General features: G+C 39.8%; 1 long non-coding RNA gene and 1 pseudogene across 1 annotated transcript; one reads left to right on the top strand and one right to left on the bottom strand.

The window, feature by feature from the left end:
• Positions 1–1,892: 1,892 nt before the first annotated feature.
• On the top strand, positions 1,893–15,045 carry LOC131495075 (uncharacterized). The gene is made up of 3 exons (XR_009253744.1): positions 1,893–2,673; positions 2,907–3,988; positions 11,419–15,045. It is a non-coding gene; the product is annotated as an uncharacterized LOC131495075 (long non-coding RNA).
• A 5,469-nt stretch (positions 15,046–20,514) lies between these two features.
• Positions 20,515–20,969, bottom strand: LOC131495073 (large ribosomal subunit protein eL31-like; annotated as a pseudogene).
• Between the last annotated feature and the right edge of the window lie 457 nt (positions 20,970–21,426).

The raw sequence follows: 21,426 nt of genomic DNA, 5'->3' as shown, positions 1-21,426 counted from the left end.
TGGTGAAACTCATTCTTGGTGAATTTATGCTGATTCCAAATGGTCGGTCGTTTGGTTTCTATTTTGAATAACTGAATTCTGCATACTGTTTTGTGATTTCTGATCTGTTGAAATGAACACATTCCAGTCTGTCTGTCTGTCTGTCCGTCTGCCTCTTTCTGTCTCCAGTGACCACAAGGTGAGCGTGGCTGCTGTAGGAGTGTAGGATCTCCCTTCATGAAATAACTTGCTGGTCAGCTGCAAGCAGTACAGTTAGCTGGTTGGTTTCTCCAAGGGTAGCCCTTCAGCGTCTGCCTCAGATAGAGCCCAAATCACACTTTTCCCAAGCAGCCCCCAGCCAATAACATGGCCTGGCCATTGCTGCCCAGTGTGGGACTTCTCCAATAGATAATCCTTGGTCTAGAGCTTCCCATTAGATCAGCGAGATCTTGGCAGATCTGCATCTCAGTCTGACACTCCACCTACCCACATCTGCTTCCTCCCCCCTTTCCCTTCACAGGTTTCAGATCTACACCATGGTTTGGTTTTCATAGCCTGATCTTTTTTTTTTTTTTTAAGTAAACTACCCCCCCAACATGGGGCTCGAAATCATGACCCCAAGATCGAGTTGCATGCTCTACTAACTGAGCCAGCCAGATGCCCACCCTGATCCTTTTTTATCTTTCACAAACATTACACATACTCTTTACCACAAGAAACCCCAATGCCCTCCAAACTCTAGTGCTGATTCTGGACCACCAGAATCAACAGAGTTGGCACTGAGTGTGGTCAAGAAGAAGGTTGATGAGATGGAGTTTTGAGGCCTAGTCACACTCATTGTCTCCCTGACAATGAGGACCCCATCCCAGGTGGCATTTGGGACATAGATAGGCCCTGCCACAGGTATTATGTGGCCCAGTTGCTAAAATTTACACAAGTGATGATTTGGAAGAATGCTCCATTGGAGGAGACCGCCTTGGACAGTAAGTACAATGGTTCAAGCATTTGAAAAATATGAGGGAACAATGAATACAAGGACAACAAAATTGGGTGATTGTTAATAAATTGTATTAGCCTCTGCCTTAGTCTGCTTGGGCCACAGTAACAAAATCTCATACATGAGTGGCTAAAACAACGGAAAGGTATTCTCACAGCACTCAGAGAATGCAAGCAGGAACTGGCTCTTACAAGGGCACTAATCCTTTCATGCGGGCCCCACTGTCATAATCTCATCTAGACCTAATCATCTCTCAAAGGCTCCGTCTCCAAATACCATCACATTAGGGGTTAGGACTTCCACATATGAATTGGGAGGGGACAAGATGAACAATTGAATCCATAGCATCACCTAGAGAGGGATGATGCAAAGTTGAGGGCAGATGACAATTGAAAACTACTTCTGAACACCAGAGGGCCTCTTTGGTAACTGCCAAAGAAGGTCTTACCTCCTACAGTGGGAGAACAGGAAAAGCTCAAGACCAGAGTCAGCATTTAAAAGATCCTTGAGGAGGGCGCCTGGGTGCCTCGGTCAGTTAAGCCTCTGACTTCGGCTCAGGTCATGATCTCACGGTGTGTGGGTTTGAGCCCCGTGTCAGGCAAGCCTGGAGCCTGCTTCAGATTCTGTGTTTCCTTCTCCCTCTGCCCCTCCCCCCCTCAAAAATAAACATAAAAACTTTTTTTTTTTTTTTAATTTTTTTTTTCAACGTTTTTTATTTATTTTTGGGACAGAGAGAGACATAGCATGAACGGGGGAGGGGCAGAGAGAGAGGGAGACACAGAATCGGAAACAGGCTCCAGGCTCTGAGCCATCAGCCCAGAGCCTGACGCGGGGCTCGAACTCACTGACCGTGAGATCGTGGCCTGGCTGAAGTCGGACGCTTAACCGACTGCGCCACCCAGGCGCCCCAAACATAAAAACATTTTTAAAAAAAATAAAAATAAAATTTAAAAGAGGCTTGAGGGGCGCGTGGCCAGCTCAGTAAGTGGAACATGTGACTCTTGATCTCGGGGTTGTGAGTTCAAGCCCCATGTTGGGTGTAGAGATTGCTTAAAATAAAATCTTTGAAAAAAAAAAAATGAAAGAGCTTTGAGCTTCAAAAATATTTGGATGCTCAGCTGGGCCGGTCTGTTATGGGAAGGTCAGGGTCCCAATTGGGCAACCGGAGACCCTGACACATGAGATAGAGACATCTGGGTGTGGGACTCCAGAGACTGTGGGTCCCTGACTCCTCTGTAATGTTAGAGCCCATAGAGAGACCCACCCTCCATATTAAGAGCTAGAATACCCTCCAGTGAGAGGACCCATCAGGGATCCTTCTTAGACTCTGCCCCCACCTCTTCTAGCTGCCCCATGCATAAGCAGGTTTAAGAAACAATAAAGTCGGGATGAATGGGTGGCTCAGTTAAGCATCTGACTTTGGCTCATAGTTCATGGTTCAAGCCCGCATTAGACTCTCTGCTGTCAGCACAGAGCCTGCTTTGGATTCTTTGTCCCCCTCTCCGCCTGCCCCTGCCCAGCTTGTTCTCTACCTCTCTTAAAATAAATACATAAACTTAAAAAGAAAAAAAAGAAATAATAAAATCTACCTGGAATATGTGGAGTCTCATAATGGAGGAAAAGAACTATCCCTTTAAAAAAAAAAAAATTCCCCCCAGTATTATTGAGATACAATTGGCCTATAACATAAATTTAAAGTGTACAGGGGCGCCTGCGTGGCTCAGTCGGTTAAGCGTCCGACTTCGGCTCAGGTCATGATCTCGCGGTCCGTGAGTTCGAGCCCCGCATCGGGCTCTGTGCTGACGGCTCAGAGCCTGGAGCCTGTTTCAGATTCTGTGTCTCCCTCTCTCTCTGACCCTTCCCCGTTCATGCTCTCTCTCTGTCTCAAAAATAAATAAACATTAAAAAAAAATTAAAAAAAAAATTTAAGGTGTACAATGTAGGGGCACCTGGGTGGCTCAGTCAATTAAGTGTCCGACTCTTGATGTCAGCTCAGGTCTTGATCTCAGTGTCATGAGTTCAAGCCCTGCATTGGGCTCCACACTGGGCATGAAGCCTACTTAAAAGAATTTTTTTTTTAATTTAAACATGAAATATAGACACAAAAAAAACCCACAAAAACTTTAAAATTTTAAAACACAAATCATTACAATGTAATGACTTTTTATTTAGAAATTCTTTTTAATGTTTATTTTTGAGAGAGAGACAGACTGTGCGTGGGGGAGGGGCAGAGAGAAAGACACACACACACAGAATCCGAAGCAGGCTGTCAGCTATCAGCACAGAGCCTGACGCAGGGCTCAAACTCCCGAACCGTGAGATCATGACCTGAGCTGAAGTCGGACGTTCAACCGACTGAAGCACCCAGGCACCCAGGTACCCAGTGTATAATGATTTGATTCACTTACATATTGTGAAATGATTAGCACAATAGGGTTAGTTAACATTTCCATCACCTCATATAACGACCATTTCTTTTTTGTGGTGAGAATATTTAAGATCTAACTCTTAGCAACTTTCAAGTATATAACACAATATTATTAACTGTAATCATTAGATCCCAATGTACATCAAATCCCAGAACATATTCATCTTATAACTGGAAGTTCGTACCCTTTGACTAACATCTCCCCATTTCTCCCACCTCCAGCCGCTGTTAACTTTCTGTTTCTATGAGTTTGGACTTTTTAGATTCCACTCCATGGTAGTGATACCATGGAGTATTTCTCTCTTTCTCTCTGACTTACTTCACTAAGCATCATGTCCTCAAGGGCCATGCCAGTTGACACAAGTGGCAAGATTTCCTTCTTTGCTGTGGCTGAAAAAGATTCCATTTTACATACATCACAACTTCTTTATCCGTTTGTCTATAGATAATGGATGCTTAGGTTTTTTCCATATCTCGTGATTGTGAATAATGCTGCGTGGAACATGGGAATGCAGATACTCCTTGAGATCCTGATTTCATTTCCTTTGGATACATACCCAGAAGTGGGATTGCTGGATCATATGGTAATTCTATTTTTTAATTCTTTAAGGAACCACTGTTCTGTTTTCCATGATGGCTGTACCAATTTACATTCCCACTAACAGTGCACAAGAGTTCCCTTTTCTCCACATCCTCGCCAACACTTGTTATCTCTTGTCTTTTCAATAATAGCCATTCTAACAGTGCAAGATGATTTCTCATGTTTTTGTTTTGTGTTTCCCTGAAGGTTAGTGATGTTAAGCATCTTTTCATGTACCTGTTGTCCATTTGTATGTCTTCTTTAGAAAAATCTGTATCTAGTTCCTCATTCTTAAGTATTTTATTGCTTTTTATATTATGAATAGAGTTGCTTTATTTCTTTTTCAGGTATTTGTTATTAGTATATGGAAATGCAGCTGATTTCTTGATTTTGGATCCTGTACCTTTACTGAATTTGTTGATTAGTTAAGTTTTTTGGTGGAGTCTTTAGGATTTTCTATGTATAAGATCGTATTACCTGCAAAGATAATTTTACCATTTCCTTTTCAATTTGAATGCCCTTTATTTCTTTTTCTTACCTGATTGCTCTGGCTAGGACTTCCTGTGCTGTGTTGAATAGGAGTGGTGAGTAGGCATACTTGTCTTGTTCCTGATCTTAGAGGAAAAGTTTTCCACCTTTCACCACTGAATATGACATTAATTGTGACATATTGACATAATATGTGGTTCTTACTATGTTGATGTACATTCCTTCTACTCCAATTTATGACAGTTTTTGTAATGAAAAGATATATTTTATCAAATGCTTTCTCTCTATTTTGATCTTTCATTCTATTAATGTGGTGTACTACATTTATCAATTTGCATATGTTGAACTGTCTTTGCATCCAAAGGGTGAATCCTATTTGATCATGGTGTGTGATCCTTTTCATGTGCTGTTGAATCTGGTTTGTTAATATGTTGTTGAGAATTTTTACATCTATGTTCATCAGTGATATTGGCCTGAAGTTTTATTTCTTGTAGTGTCCTTACCTGGTTTTGGTATCTAGATAATGCTTGCCCATAGATTTTTTGGGAAGAGTTTAAGAAGCATTGGCATTAATTCTTCTTTAAATGTTCAATAGGCTTCACCAGAGAAACTATCTGGTCCTGGGCTTTTCATTATTGGGAAATTTTTGGTTACTGATTCAGTGTCCTTACTCATTATTAGTATGTTTGGATTTTCTATTTCTTCATGGGTTAGTCTTGATAGGTTGTATGTTTCTAGGAATGTATCCATTTCTTTAATTTATCCTATTTGTCGGCCTACAGTTGTTAATAGCAGTCTCTTATGGTCCTTTATATTTCTGTTTCATCAGTTATAATGTCTCTTCTTCCATGTCTGGTTTTATTTTAAGTCTTCTCTCTTTTTTCTTAGTCTAGCTTAAAGGTTTTTCTTTTCTTTTTTCTTTCCTTTTCTTTTCTTTTCTTTTTTCTTTTCAAAACATCAGCTCTTACTTTCACTGATTTTTTTCCTATTATTTTTCTGGTCTCTATCTTGTTAATTTCTGCTCAAGTCTTCGTGATTTCCTCCCTTTTGCTAACTTTGTGGTTAGTTTGTACCTCTTTTTCTAGTTCCTTGAGGTATAACTTGGATGTTTTATTTGAGATCTTTTTTCTGAACATACATGTTTATCACTATAAAGTTCCCTTTTAAAACTACTTTTGCTGTATTATATAAGGTTTGGTACATTGTGTTTCTTCCCATTTTCATTTGTTTCAAAATATTTATTTCTTTTTGACTTCTTTTTTCATCCATCAGATTATTCAGGAGTATGTTGCATAATTTCCACATTTTTGTGAATTTTCCAGTTTTCCTCCTGTTATTGATTTCTAGTCTTATACTATTATGATCAGAAAATATACTTTGCATTATTTCATTCTCAAATTTGTTAAGACTTATTTTATGATCTGTCATAGGATCTATTCTGGAGAATGTTCCTTATGTGCTTGGCAAGAATATATATTCTGCTATTGGGTGGAATGTTCTGTACAATAGACTGTTAGGGGGCATTGGGGTGGCACAGTTGGTTGAGCATTCAACTCTTAATTTTGGCTCAAGTCATGATCTCACAGTTCATGAGTTCGAGCCCCACATCCAGTTCTGCACTGAGAGTTTGGAACCTACTTGGAATTCTCTCTCCCTCTCTCTGCCCCTACCCCACTCTCTCTCACTCTCAAAATAAATAAACTTAAAAAAAATAGACTTTTAGGTCTATTTGTTTTAATGCTTTTTTTTTTCTTTAAGTTAACTCTTTGCCCAATTTGAGGCTTGAACTCATGACCCCAAGATCAAGAATTGCTTTACCGACTGAGCCAGTCAGGCTCACCCTCCATTTGATTTAAAGTATGATTCAAATCTGTTTCTGTATTGATTTTCTGTCTGGATGATCCCATTGTTGGAAGTGTGGGATATTGAGGTCCCATACCATTATCATATTGCCATGTATTTCTCCCTTCAGATCTGTTATTATTTGCTTCGTAAATTTAGGTGCTATGATGTTGGGTGCATATATATTTACAATTATATCCTTTTGATAAATTCACCTCTTTATCATTATGTAATGGCCCTCTTTGTCTCTTGTTACAGTTTTTGATGTAAAGTCTATTTTGTCTGATAAAAGTGTAGCAGCTACTCTGATCACTTCCGGTTTCCATTGGCATGGAATATATTTTTCTCTCTCTTTGAGCCTCTGTGTGTCTGTAAAGCTGAAGTGAACCTTTTTTTTTTAAATATTTATTGATTTATTTTGAGAGAGAGAGTGAGCGAGCAGGGGAGGTGCAGAGAGAGGGAGAGAGAGAATCCCAAGCAAGCTCAGCACTGTCAGTGCAGAGCCTGAGGTGGGGTTTGAACCAAAAACCGTGAGATCATAACCTGAGCCAAAACCAAAAGTCAGATGCTTAACCGACTGAGCTACCCACCCAAGCACCCCTTTTTTGTACTTGACCTTTTGTAGTTGAGTCTTTTTTTTTAAATGTATTTAAATACACTCTATCTTTTGATTGGAAAATTTAATCCATTTACATTCATAATAATTATTGATATGTAAACACTTACTAATGCAATCTTATTGTTTTCTAGCTGTTTTGTAGTTTCCTTATTTCTTTCTCCCTCTCTTGATGCCTTTGTGAATTGATGATTTTCCATAGTGGTATGCTTTGATTCCATTCTCTTTATCTTTTGTGAATCTACCGTACGTTTTGGCTTTATGGTTACCATGACACTTATGTAAAATACCTTATAGATACTATAGTCTGTTTTAGGCTGGTGACAATTTAACTTCAATCATGTAAAAGTACTCCATGCTTTTACTTTCCCCCTTTTGTTTTTGGTGTTGTTTTGGTATCTTCTTGTATTGTGTATTTATTAACAAATTATTGTACCTATAGGTATTTTTAATACTCTTGTCCTTTAACCTCTATCCTAGAGATAAGTGGTTAACACACCATCATATTACAGTATTAGGTATTCTGCATTTGACTATATACTTACCTTTACCAGTATGTTGTATATTTTCATATGTCTTCATATTACTAATTAGTATCTTTTTATTTCAGCTTGAAGAACTCCTTTCAGCAGTTTTTGTAAAGCAGGTCTCGTGGTGGTGAGCTCTCAGCTTTTCTTTGTCTGGCAAGGTCCTTTATCTCTCCTTCATTTCTGAAAGACCACTTTGCCAGCTAAACTATTCCCTGTTGATAGTCTTTTTTTTCTTTCTTTCAGCACTTTGAATATATTATCCCACTCTCTCCTGCCTGTTAAGTTTCCTGCTGAGAAATCTGATTATAGCCTTATGGTGGTTCTCTTATAAATTAGAAGCTTCTTTCCTCTCACTGCTTTTTAAGATTCTCTCTTCCGTCTTTTATTTTTAACAGTTTTATTATAATGTGTCTTGAAGAAGATCTCTTTAAGTTGAGTTTTTTGCTGACCTATGAGTTTCATGAACTTGGATATACAAATCTCTTCTTAGATTTAGGAAGTTCTCAGTCATTGTTTCTTTAGATTCGCTTCTAACCCTTTTCCCTCTCTTCTCCTTCTGGGATTCCAATAATTCACAAATCATTTCTTTCTATTGTATCCAATAGATCACATGGGATTTCTTCACTTTTTTTCATTCTTTCCTTTTTTCTCAAGACTATGTAATTTCAACGTTCCTATCTTCTAACTCACAGATTATTTCTTCTACTTGATCCACTGCATTTTTTTTCATTTCATTTGTTGTATTTTTCAGCTCCAGAGTTTCTATTTGGTTCTTTTTAATGATTTCTGTTTTTGTAAAAGTTCTCATTTTGTTCATGTATAGTTTTCCTGATTTTGTGCAATTGTCTTCCTATATTTTCTTGTAGCTCATTGAGCTTCTTTATTTATTTATTTTCTTAAATGTTTATTTATTTTTGAGAGAGCCAGAGAGCACAAATGGAGAAGGGGTAGAGAGAGAGGAGGACAGAGGAACCAAAGTGGGCTCTGCATTGACAGCACAGAGCCTGATGTGGGACTTGAACCCAGGAACAGTGAGATCATGACCTGAGCCAAATCGGACCTGAGCTGAAGTCAGACCTGAGCTGAAATCAGATGCATAAAGAAGACACAAGTGCCCCTGAGCTTCTTTAAAACAACTGTTGTAGGGGTGCCTGGGTGGCTCTGTGGGTTAAGCATCCAACTCTTGATATTGGCTCAGGTCATGGTCTCAGGGTTCGAGAACTCCTCTGCGCTAACAGTGCAGAGCCTGCTTGGGATTCTCTCTCTCCCTCTCTCTCTCAAAATAAACATATAAACAAACAAACAAACAAACAAACAAACAAATAAATAAATAAAACAACTATCTTATTTTCTTTTAAATATTTATTTATTTTGAGAGAGAGAATCCCAACCAGGCCCTTCACTGTCAGCACAGAGCCTGACATGGGGCTGGATCTCATGAACTGCAAGATCATGACCTGAGCCAAAATCAAGAGTTGGACACTCAACCAAATGAGCCACTCAGGTGCCCCTAAAATAACTATTTTAAGTCCTTAAGTCAGGTAAGTTGCAGATCTCCAATTCTTGGGGACCAGTAACTAGAAGATTATTGTGATCCTTTGGTGGTGACTTGTTTCCTTGGTTTTTCATTCTCCTTTAAGTTTTGCATTGTCATCTTTGCATTTGAAGTGACAGTCATTTCCTGTACTCTTTACTTTCTTTGGGAGAGAAATACCTTCCATCGGCCCTGCTAGGAATTCTAAGGCTTTGTCAGATCTTTTATAGATACATCTGCTCCGTGCTTCTGGCTCTGACTTGTGGCAGAATTCTTAAGCTTCTATGCCCTCTCTCAATCCTTAAGCTTTTATGCCCTCTCTCAATCCTGCAACACACCATGCTGACAGTGCTGACAGCATTTCTTTTGTTTGCCCTAAGTTGGAGCTCAAGCTCTAGTTTGTGGTGTCTCCCTGGGCAACAGATTTAGGCCAGCTTTCTGTGTGTGCTCACTAGCCATCTTACAAAGTTTTCTCTTACCACCATTGGAAGTGTGCATGGAGACCCAGCTACAGCACAGAGGAGATCACGGGTGAGGTATGTGGAGTGTGGGGGGCATTCATCGTCCAGTTGAGGGGAATCCACTTGTGAAGTGTTCCCAGCTGTTTATGGGCAGGCTTCTTGATGGAGTCTGCTTTGCAATTAGTAGGATCCACTTGCCTTTAATGCCCTCCTTTGAATTACTATAGTATATGGTAGAGTAAGAGAATAAAAGACTTAAGGAAGTGAGCATGCTGGGGCGCTTGGGTGGCTCAATCAGTTAGGCATTGACTCTTGATTTCAGCTTAGGTTATGATCTCGTGGTTTGTGAGTTTGAGCCCTGTGTAGGGCTCTGTGCTGGCAGCCTAGAGCCTGCTGGGATTCTGTCTTCCTCTCTCTCTGCCCCTCCTCTGCTTACTCTCTCTCTCTCAAAATAAATAAAAATAAAAAAGAAGTGAGCATAAAAGAAATAAAAGTAAAAAAGAAGTGGAGTGGATGTTATGTGAGATCAGAAGACTCCCGAGAGCATTATATTCCATGAGAGGTCCTGGAAGACAAATGATCACAAGGCCATCATCTTAAGGTGCAGGTGAAGGGGGCAGTAGAATCATTAGGAAGTTCAGTGGTGTCTCCTCTGCAGGCCAGGGCAAGCCCTTGGAGAGACTATGCCAAAACTTGGATTGTTGCTGGCAACCGGGATGAAGGAGGCCCAAAGCAACATAAAGCAGGTGGTGGTACATAACTGCCAGAAGCCAGAATTTTAATAACTCTAGATCAGATTTGCAGCCAAGGGGGCTTGCATTGCAGAGAGTTCTGGACAGGGTTGAACAGAGTCCCAAAGGGGCAAAACAGAAGCAACCAACAAAGATACTACTCAAGTACATATAATTAAAAGAAAGTGAAATTAGATGTAATGCACAGCATGGTGATTATAGTTAATAACAGTGTATCATATTCTTGAAATTTGCTAATAGTAGATCTCAAGTGTTGTTACCACACACACACATACACATGCACATGCATATGCAAATGGTAAAAGGTGATGGATGTGTTCATCAGTTTGGTCATGTTAATCATTTCACAATGTATATAAATATCAAAACAGCACATTGTGCACTTTAAATATATACAGTTTTTATTTGAAATAAATAAAGGAAGAAATGCAAGAATGGTTGAACAAGAGGCTGTGTAGTCAGCTCAGCAAATTCTCTTCTTCCAGGGACCACTGTCCTTCCTCTCCTGATAGCCAGTGTTTTTGAAACTGTTGTTTGGTATATTTCATGTAGCTTTTTAGTTACTTCAGTTCTTTTAGTTCCTTAAATGGGTCCTTGTTACTTCATCTTGGCTAGATATAAAAGATTGTAATTTAAAATATATATATTCAATTTTGGGAAAGTGGTGGGGGACAGTATCAGAGACTGTCCCCCATGTTTCTAGGCAAGAAACAGTGTTTAGATCAAGGACTCATTGACTGCAGGCGAAAGAACACTGCAGCACCATGGTTAGAATATACTATAATGATTTCCGCGGTTCTTCCCCAAAGGTACATACTCAGATGGTATTATTTACTCCAATGATTATACAGTGAAGAAAGGGGAAACTCAGACATTTCTAGGGCTGTTGAACACAAGAGGCCTAAAATGTCTTCTTGGTTCCCCTATCAGGGAGGGGACAAATGAGGAGCCAGGCAATAAATAGGGTCCTTGGCAACTTACAGTTCATAGTGGGTCCACTGGGTCTGCACTCTGTGGTTAGTCTTCCATACCTGGATATTTGGCTGGGATTGTCATATTTGACAGTTGAAGTAAACCTTATACTGAGTCTGCCTACTGGGAGCCAAAGCCATCATGTTAGGTAAAGCCAAGTAGAAGTCTCTGATACTGTCCCCCACCACTTTCCCAAAATTGAATATATATATTTTAAATTACAATCTTTTATATCTAGCCAAGATGAAGTAACAAGGACCCATTTAAGGAACTAAAAGAACTGAAGTAACTAAAAAGCTACATGAAATATACCAAACAACAGTTTCAAAAACACTGGCTATCAGGAGAGGAAGGACAGTGGTCCCTGGAAGAAGAGAAACACATGTGGTGAGCCTTACAATTGCTGGAGCTTCCTGCCAGGGCGGTGTTTCCAGTCTGCTGTGCCCGGAGGGGGAGCCAAGTGGAGCCCGACCATCTTCCTGAGTTGAGGAGACAAAGCTGGAAATCAATGGAGACCCAGGGTGGCTGGAGTTCTCAGGTGCAAATACTGGTGAGTAGAGACCAATGCAGAGACAGCATGCCAGGGAGCCCCAGGTGGTGTCCGGCAAGTCTTCAGCATGTGAGGAAACGCTCAGGCTGAGGAAAGAACCACCCAAAAGGAGCAACTTGCACAGATCACAAAAAGCTGGGAAGAGCCTGTGCTCCCACCAGCCAGAGTGGAAAGCCTTGTCATTCATGGGGCATAGGATGGAATATTCAGAAGAGTATTGCCTAAGTAGTGAGGAAAGATTAATCCCAGACTAAACACTGCTCCAAAAAGCAGTGCCCACCTCAAAAAGCATAAAGAGTACGTTTCAAGAGGATCAAACTCTTCCCAAGTAACTTAACTGCATTGCAGAACAAAGCTTTAGAATATTTATAGAAATAAATATCATGTTTATATTTGTGTGTGTGTGTGTGTGTGTGTGTGTCTCCAGCACCCAACAATCCAATGGTGGTAAAATCACTACGCTGGGCCCCTTTTGTCCTGGAAAAACGTTATGGGTTAAATTGTGTCCCGTCTAAATTCATATGTTGAAGTTCTGACCAGCAGTGCTTCAGAACATGACCTGATTTAGAGATAGTCTTTACAAAGGTAATCAAGTTAAAATAAGATCAGTACAGTAGGGTCCAGCTCAATATGATTGATGTCCTTTAGAAAGGGGAAATTTGGACCGAGAGACACACAAAGGAGGAAGACAATGTGAAGACATAGGGAAGAAATGCGAACATAAGGATGGCCATCTGTGAGCCAGGGAGAAAGGCCTGGAAGGGGCCCTTTCCTCACTGACCTCGAAGGAACCACCTCTGCAGACACTTTGATTGCAGACTTGTAGTCTCCAGAACTGGGAGACAATTTCTCTTGTTTACCCAATTTGTGACACTTTTTTATGGCAGCCCTAGGAAACTGCTACAAAGGACAAGACTTTGTTTTCACCAGAGTAACACTTATTCTGGGTATTGGTTTACCTTTTCTGCCAGCAGAGTCAAGCAGCCAGCAGCACTACATGGTGTCTTATAGAGTCCCTGATCCACAGGCATGGATTCCAAATAATGTGGTATCTGATCAGGAGACCCACTTCACAGCAAAGGAGGTATGGGAATGGGCCCACGACCATGGAATCAACCGGCCATATCCCAGATGCACCATCCAGAGGTAACTGGCCCGAGAGTGCATCACAGCAGCATACTGGAGGGACAGCTGATGTATCAATTTGGAGGCAATGGTCTGTCTGCAAAGATGGGTGCTGTCTTCCAGGATGTTTGTATATGCACTTCAATCAGAAGCTTCTATATGGGGCTCTGTCTCTGATAGGAAGAATACATAGGTCCCGGACTCCGTTTTTGCCGGGGGACATAGCACGAGTCCCATTATATCCCAAGTTATAACTACTGTCTTAACACTTTGGATTCTTTGTATTCAGGAATAGGCTGGTAAGGAGGCCATCTTGGCTGGAGTAATTGACCCTGATATCCAGACCAGGAATGTCAAATAGACCCAAGGCAGTCTCTTACGGATTTAGACTAAAAGAATACATTCTCATTTTTCTTGAGCATATTTTTCCCCAAGAAGTAATATTAAAGTTATTTTTGTATTATTATTAAAGTTCTTTGGTGATAACTCCTAGATAAGAACGTAGTTTCTTTTTCAGAAGAGAATTTTTGCCTTCTGCAGTTGATGGGAAGAATTGAGTGTCAATATATACAACTGGACATGAACAAAACAATACAACTGGAAATTTTACTTAAGTCATGGAAATTTGCTTGACTTTGAGCTTGAAGTAAAAAATATGCTTTCTAACCTCTTTACCCCCAGTTTTTTGCATATGGCCGGCTGTTAAGCAAAAAATTCAGTAAATGGGGGTGCCTGGGTTGCTCAGTCAGTTAAGCACCCAACTCTTGATTTCCGTTCAGGTCATGATCTCAGGGTTCCTGAGATCAAGCCCCATGTTGGGCACCATGCTGGGCATGGAGTCTGCTTGAAATTCTCTCCCTCTGCCTCTGCCCATTCCTGGTCGTGCTCTCTTTTTCAAGAAGAAAAAAAAATTATTAAAAAAAAAACCCTCAGTAAATATTTGCTAAATAAGTGATTAACAAAAGTTCTGAGCCTAAGTTCAGAGTTTCCCATTATTCTCATTTCAATGTCCCTGAAATTGCCTCTTTAGCTCCAACTTTTATGTGGCCAAAGTGTTTCCTCCATTCACAAAGCTGAAGAGTCTTTAAAAAATTTTTTTTCATTATTTTTTATCATTCTGTTTATTTATTTATTATTTATTTATTTTTATTATTTTGTTTTATTTTAATTTCAGTATAGTGAACATACAGTGTTATATTAGTTCCAGGTGTACAATATGGTGATACAACAATTTCATACATCACCCAATGCTCTTCACAGACAAATGCCCTCCTTAATCCCCATCACCTATTTCACCCCACAGCCCCCTGGTAACCATCAGTTTGTTCTCTAGAGTTAAGAAAAGAGAGACTTTCATGAGCTCATTCGTGCCTTCCAGTAACAGAAAGGAAAGAGATTCTGTTTTATATCTTTGTCTCTTTAAGAAAAAATTATGACTTGGTTCAATACAGCATTACTGAGTGTTAAATCAATTCAACTCAATCCCCTTCCAGTAAGATTTGGAATGGAGTCAGAATTCATACTTTAGGGGAATAAAGCTCCCCCAGATGATTCTGACACACAGCCAGGTTTGAGGATGACTGTTTTAACTCACTTCCAAGTTTCTTAGGTTACCAGAAATGTTATTTCTCTTTCAAACATCAGTCTAGGAAGTTGCAAGACAAAGCAATTTTCAGCTGTAACTCAGTATCAGGAGGATAAACATTTGTCAGGGAGAATACAGCAAGGGAACAACAGCAAAATGTACATTTTTTTTTTTTTTTTTGCAGAAAGAGGGGAAATAATTTAAAAATTAAGAGGAACTACAATTCCTATTTAGAATAAATAATAAATGGGCTCATGACCCATTTATTGTTTTGAGAGAATTGTTTTGAGATCAGTGACAGATCTCCCAGTCATCAAAAAGAAATTTCAGATTAGAATAGTTTTACATTTGTAAATATCCTTTCACATTTCAAGCTGGACCTGGGCCTTGCATTAGGGCTATTTTTGTTTTAAGTAAAGTAGCTAAAACTGTTTGGTTTCTGAAACAGGAGAGTCTGGAGTGGTAGTGGCTTCATAATAGCGGGAGGCAGGGCTCAAAGAGGGTAGGTAGGGCCGTCTTCCCTTCTGTGTGGCTTTATTCTACAGGCAGATTCTCTCCAAATGGTGGGCAAGAGGGTCACTGACAGTTACATCTTCCCAGCCTAGTGACTCTTCTCTAGTGTTTGCATGGTTATCTTAGAGCTGACTATGCTTGGTCTTTTTTGGATTGTAGTTTGTAGCACACCTCAATCATCACTGAGGGCAGGGTAATGGGGGACTTTGGTAGGCCTGGGTCTCATGACTGCCCCTGTGACCATGAGTTCACAACCCTATCAGGACCATATGGAATTGGCAAAGAGTTTCCCAACATAATGAAAATGAAGTTGGGGTTTTAATGGGCAGAGAAAATCTGCAGGATTGTTTGTATGGCAGATAAGAGATACGAATTTGTTCATGGAGTTAATCTAAAATATTTCAGTCTGTGAGACTGTAGACCAACATTTTAGGTGTTTTTTTTCAATGTTTATTTTTGAGAGAGAGAGAGAGACAGAGTGGGAGTGGGAGAGGGGCAGAGAGAGGAGGAGACACAGAATCTGAAACAGGCTCCAGGCTCTAAGCTGTCAGCACAGAGACTGATGTGGGCTCGAACTCACAAACTGTGAGATCATGACATGAGCCGAAGTTGGATGCTTAACTGACTGAACCACCAGGTGCCCCTAGATCTTTTTTTTAATGTTTATTCATTTATTTTGAGAGAGAGAAAGAGAGGGAGAACACAAGTGGGGGGAGGGCAGAGAGAGAGAGAGAGAGAGAGAATCCCAAGCAGACTTCGTGCTCTCAGCACAGAGCCCAGAGTGGGGCTTAAACACACGAACCATGAGATCATGACCTGAGCCGAAATCAAAGGTGGGACACTTAACCAGCTCAGCCACCCAGGCACCCTGGTTGTGGATGAATGTTAATATGAATGAATGGATACCTGGGGAGTGGGGAGGGAGGCAGCAGGGAAGCACTTGAAGGCAGCCCTGCCATGGCTAATGGCTATGTCTTTTTAACTTTTTCTTGAGATATAATTGACATAACATTGTGTTATTTTCAGGTGTACTAGTATGACCAATATACGTATACATTATGAAATGATCAACGTAAGTCTAGTTAACATTCATCATCACACAGTAACAAATTTTTTTCCTTGTGATGATAACTTGTAAGGACCTGTTCTCTTAGCAACTTTCAAATATGCGATACGGTATTAACTATAGTTACTGTGCTGCATGTTACATCCCCAAGGCTTTCTTATTTTATAACTGGAAGTTATATTGTATTATACCATATGGGGAGGGAAGTAGGGGGTAGGCAAAATGAGTGAAGGTGATCGAAAAGTATAAATTTCTGGGGCGCCTGGTGGCTCAGTCGGTTCAGTGTCCAACTTTAGCTCAAGTCATGATCTCACAGTTTGTGGGTTTGAGCCCCGCATCAGGCTCTGTGCTGACAGCTCGGAGCCTGGAGCCTGCTTTGGATTCTGTGTCTCCCTCCCTCTCTGTCCCTCTCCTGCTCTCTATCTCTCTCTCAAAAATAAACATTTTTTTTAAAAAGTATAAATTTCTCCAGTTATAAAATAAATAAGCCCCCATCACTTACCTCTGACAACCACAAATCTGTTTTCTGTATCTATGAGTTTGGCTTTTTGGGTGTTGTTTTTCTAGATACCACATGCAAGTGAACTCATATGGTATTTGTCTTTCTGACTTATTTTACTTAGCATAATGCCTTCCAGGTCCATCCATGTTGTCACAAATGGCAAGATTTTGTTCTTTTTTTATGGCTGAATAATAGTCCATTGTATGTATCACATTTTCTTTATCCATCCATTAGGCTGCTTCCATGTCTTGGCTATTGTAAATAATGCTGTAATGAACATGCATATTCTGGTATCTTTACATATATATATATATATATATATATATATATATATATATATATATTGTTGTTGTTGCTGCTGTTGTTGTTCTATACTCAACATGGGGTCAGAACTCATGACCCCAACAACAGGAGTCACATGCTCTAGCAACTGAGCCAACCAGACACCCCTGCAGATATCTTTTTGGATTAATGTTCTCATTTCTTTTGAATGAATATCCAGAAGTGGAATTGCTGCTGGATGATATGGTAGTCCTTTTGTTGTTGTTGTTGTTGTTTTTCTGAAATATAGTTGACATACAATGTTACATAATTTTCAGGTGTATAACATAGTGGTTCAACAAGTATTTAAAGTATAAAGTGATTATACTTTATGCTGCACTCTCCGTAAGCGTAGCTGCACCATCTGTCACAACACAACCATTATTACAATACCGTTGACTATATTCCTTATGCTGTGCCTTTATTTCTGTGACTTATTCACACCATAGCTGAAAGCCTTTACCTCCCACACTCTTCACTCATTTTGCCCATCGCCTTCCTGCTAGTTTTATTTTTATTTATTTAGTTAGGGTTTTTTTTAATGTTTATTTATTTATTTTTGAGAGAGAGAGAGAGAGAGAGAGAGAGAGAGAAGCAGGAAGGAGCAGAGAGAGAAGGAGACAAAGAATCCCAAGCAGGTTCAACCCGTGAACTGTGAGATCATGACCTGAGCCAAAACCAAGAGTCAGACGTTTGACTGAGCCACCTATGTGCCCTTATTTATTTATTTATTTATTTATTTAAGAGAGAGAGAGAGAGAGAGAGAGAGCATGCAAGTTGGGGAGAAGGGCGGAGGGAGCGAGACAGAATCTCAAGCAGGCTCCACACTCAGCTCAGAGCCCAACATAGGGGCTCAATCCCACAACACTGGGATCATGACCTGAGCCAAAATCAAGAGTGAGGTGCTTAACCAACAGAGCCACCCAGGCACCCCTAATTTTTTTAAAGTAATCTCTATGCCCAATGTAAGGCTTGAACTCACAACCCCAAGATCAAGAGTCACGTGCTCTACCCACCAAACCAGCCAGGCGCCCCTGTTTTCAATTTTTTAAGGAAATAGTGGCTGCACAAATTTACATTTCCACCAACGGTGCACATGTTTCCCTTTGCCATTTCTTGTCGTTTTGATAATAGCCATTCTAACAGGTATGAAGTGACATCTCATTGTAGTTTTGATTTGCATTTCCCTGATAATTAGGGATGTTGAGCATCTTTTCATGTACCTGTTGTTCATCTGTGTATCTTCTTTGTAAAGATTCAGATCCTCTGCCCATTTTATTTATTTATTTGTTTATTTATTTATTTATTATTTTTTTAATGTTTATTTACTTTTGAGAGAGAGAGCGCAAACCGGGAATGGGAAGAAAGAGAGACAGGGAGACACAGAATCCGAAACAGGCTCAGGCTTTGAGTTGTCAGCACAGAGCCTGACGTGGGGCTCAAACTTGGGAACAGCAAGATCATGACCTGAGCCGAAGTCGATCACCCAACCAACTGAGCCATCCAGGTGCCCCTCTGCCCATTTTTAAATTGGATTGTTTGGTTTTTTGCTGTTGAATTGTATGAGTTCTTTATGTATTTTGGCTATTAGCCTTTCATCAGATACATGATTTGCAAATATTTTCTTCCATTCAGTATGTTGCCATTACGTTTTATTAATGATTTTCTTTACTGTGTTATTCCTTTCTTATAATCATTTTTTGATATTAGTAATTGCCTCTTTAATATTTTTACTTGTTATATTCCTAGTGCATAGAAAGAATCCCTGACATATAGTAAGAATTTAATAAATGTTTTTAAAATAATGAATGTAATTGCTTAATTTTGTAGATACTGATCACTAATTCTTCCCCTGACAATACAGTTGTCCGCATGCTTGAAAAGTTTCAGAGAGGGGTGCCTGGGTGGCTCAGTCGGATGAGCATCTGACTTCGGCTCAGGTCATGATCTCATCAGTTGATGAGTTTGAGCCTTGTGTCGGACTCTGTGCTGACAGCTCAGAGCCTGGAGCCTGCTTCCGATTCTGTGTCTCCCTCTCTCTCTGACCCTCCCCTGCTCATGCTCTGTCTCTCTCTGTCTCAAAAATAAATAAACATTAAATTTTTTTTTAAAGTTTCAGAGAAAGTATCAATCAGCACATTCTAGGTCATGCTCTGATAACGAATTACCCCCAAATGCCAGTGATTTTCTACAGCAACATTGTTTGTTTGTTTGTTTGTTTGTTTGTTTGTTTTTCTCATGATATAAATCTGCCACAGGTTGACTGCATACTGTCTTCACTCCCGAGACCCAATGAAGAGCACCCTCTGTGGAACATGGCTGGTCTGTGGCAGGCGGCAAAGGACATGTGGCAGACTGGCTCTTAGTGTTTCTACTATGAAGTTATTTATCACTTTCACTCACAATGTACTGAGCCAAATAGGTCCTTGGCTAAGCTTGACATAATGAGGCAGGGATCTATATTCTTAGAAAGGGGCTCTGGAAGGAAGGGCATCATGGGGAGAACCACTATATTTGTGGCAGAGAAATACAGTCTTTCACAGTTAATGCATCAGATCCATTTTCTCTAGGAGAAAAGTCCTCCATTCTCCTTTGATGTGGATTGTTTGCTTTATGGGCCTGCCCCACAGCTGTCATGCAGGGACTTCCCTTTACTATCATCTTGGAAAATCCCTTTGTGTATCACGTATATTGGTTCCCTGTTTACTGGATCTAGGTCTTTTTCTTTGTTTTACTTTCTCACTTGCCTGCATTCTCCCAGTAGAAAGAGAAAGCAGATTCATGAGGTAAATTTTGAGACCATTCAGCCTTAAAAATGTCTTTACCCTCAAACATGATTAATAGTTTCACTAAGCATAGAATTCTAAGTTGATAATTTTTTCTTGGAATTTTTTGAAGGTATGTCTTCATTAACTTCCAGATTTCAACTTTTTTTTTTTTGAGAGGCCAACACTATTTTTGAAATAATTTGTTAATGTTTATTTATTTTTGAGAGAGAGGGAGACAGAATCTGAAGCAGGCTCCAGGCTTTGAGCTGTCAGCACAGAGCCCAATGTGGAACTCAACATGGGGGTCAAACTCACAAACCACGATATCATGACCTGAGCCAAAGTTGAACGTTTAACTGACTGAGCCACCCAGGCATCCTTAGAGGCCAATAGTATTTTTTTCTCATTCTTTTATTTGTGATATGTTCCCACTCTGGAAGCTTTTAGACTATTTTTTAATGACTGAAGTACTAAATTTCACAATAATGTGCTTTTAAATGGGTCTTTTTTCATTCATTGTGTGGGGTGCTTCAAAATAAGTAAATAAACCTTAAAAAATAGCATCCAGTTCTTTTTTTAAATTATGTATTTATTTCTTCATTCATTCATTTATTTATTCATTTATTTATTTAATTTGAGAGAGAGAGAGAGAGAGAGAGAGAGAGAGAGAGAATATGCATGAGCCAGGAGGGGCAGAGGGAGAGAGAGGGAGAATATCAAGCAGACTCCATGCTCAGCACTGAGCTTCATGTAAGCCTGGATCCCACAACCCTGGGATCATGACCTGAGCTGAAATCAAGAGTCAGCCTCTCAACCAACTGAGCTACCGGGTGCCCCTATTTAAAAAAAAAAAAAAAAAATTTTTTTCTTTTTTTAGTTTATGCCTTTATTTGACAATCATTGGTTAGTTCTCATCCACATTAACTGTCTGTAGATTTTTTAAAGTGGTGACAGGTACATAGATAACTAACATAAAGAGCTTGTTTGGCGAATCTTCATCCTCCTTACATTTTCTGGACAACCGCATATGGATACAGTATGGAACATTCCTTATTCATTTGGCTCAGAAAGCATTGTTGAGCACTGACTGGTGTGAATGTGCACATCTGGAGTCCTCATTTCCTTCATGGCAAATTTCCAGATCTCTGCGAGTGTCTTCTTGAAACCCACTCCATAGGTGTGCTTGTGAATAATGCTAGTATGAGTAACAAGAAATATTTCTTCTTGCATAAGCTTATATCAGCGCGGATAACCATTGGTGGTATATTCTCTGGTCACTACCTCGTTGATGGTGGAATGGCCCTTCTTCTTCTGGCCACCCTTCTTTGTGGGAACCATTCTGCCAGGCCCTGGTTGGAAAGGAAGCAGCATCCAGTTCTTTTAAAGGATACAATATATTCTCTAAACTTTGATGAATAACTAAAAACAAACAAACAGGGGCACCTGGATGGCTCGGTTGAGCATCTGACTCTTGATTTCAGCTCAGATCATGATCTCACAGTTCATCAGTTTGAACTCTATATCAGGCTCTGTGCTGTCAGTATGGACCCCACTTCGGGTCTTCTGTCTCCCTCTCTCTTTGACCCTCCCCAACCTCAAAAAGAAACATTTAAAAAATTTTAAAAAAAGAAGTATGAGCCACATGTTTTATGTGTGTGTGTGTGTGTATATATATATATATATATATATATATATATAATCAGTTGGTGGACATATGTTATTATACATTTGGCCAAATCCATAGAAAGTACAATACAGTGAACCCTAATATAAACTATGGACTTTGGATGATAATGATGTGTCAATGTAGGTTCAT

This window comes from Neofelis nebulosa, chromosome 14 (genome assembly GCF_028018385.1).
Source record: "Neofelis nebulosa isolate mNeoNeb1 chromosome 14, mNeoNeb1.pri, whole genome shotgun sequence".
NCBI classification, from domain to species: Eukaryota; Metazoa; Chordata; class Mammalia; order Carnivora; family Felidae; genus Neofelis; species Neofelis nebulosa.
The sequence above is the reverse complement of the archived record's forward strand: the minus strand, read 5'-3'. Positions and strand labels throughout refer to the sequence as shown.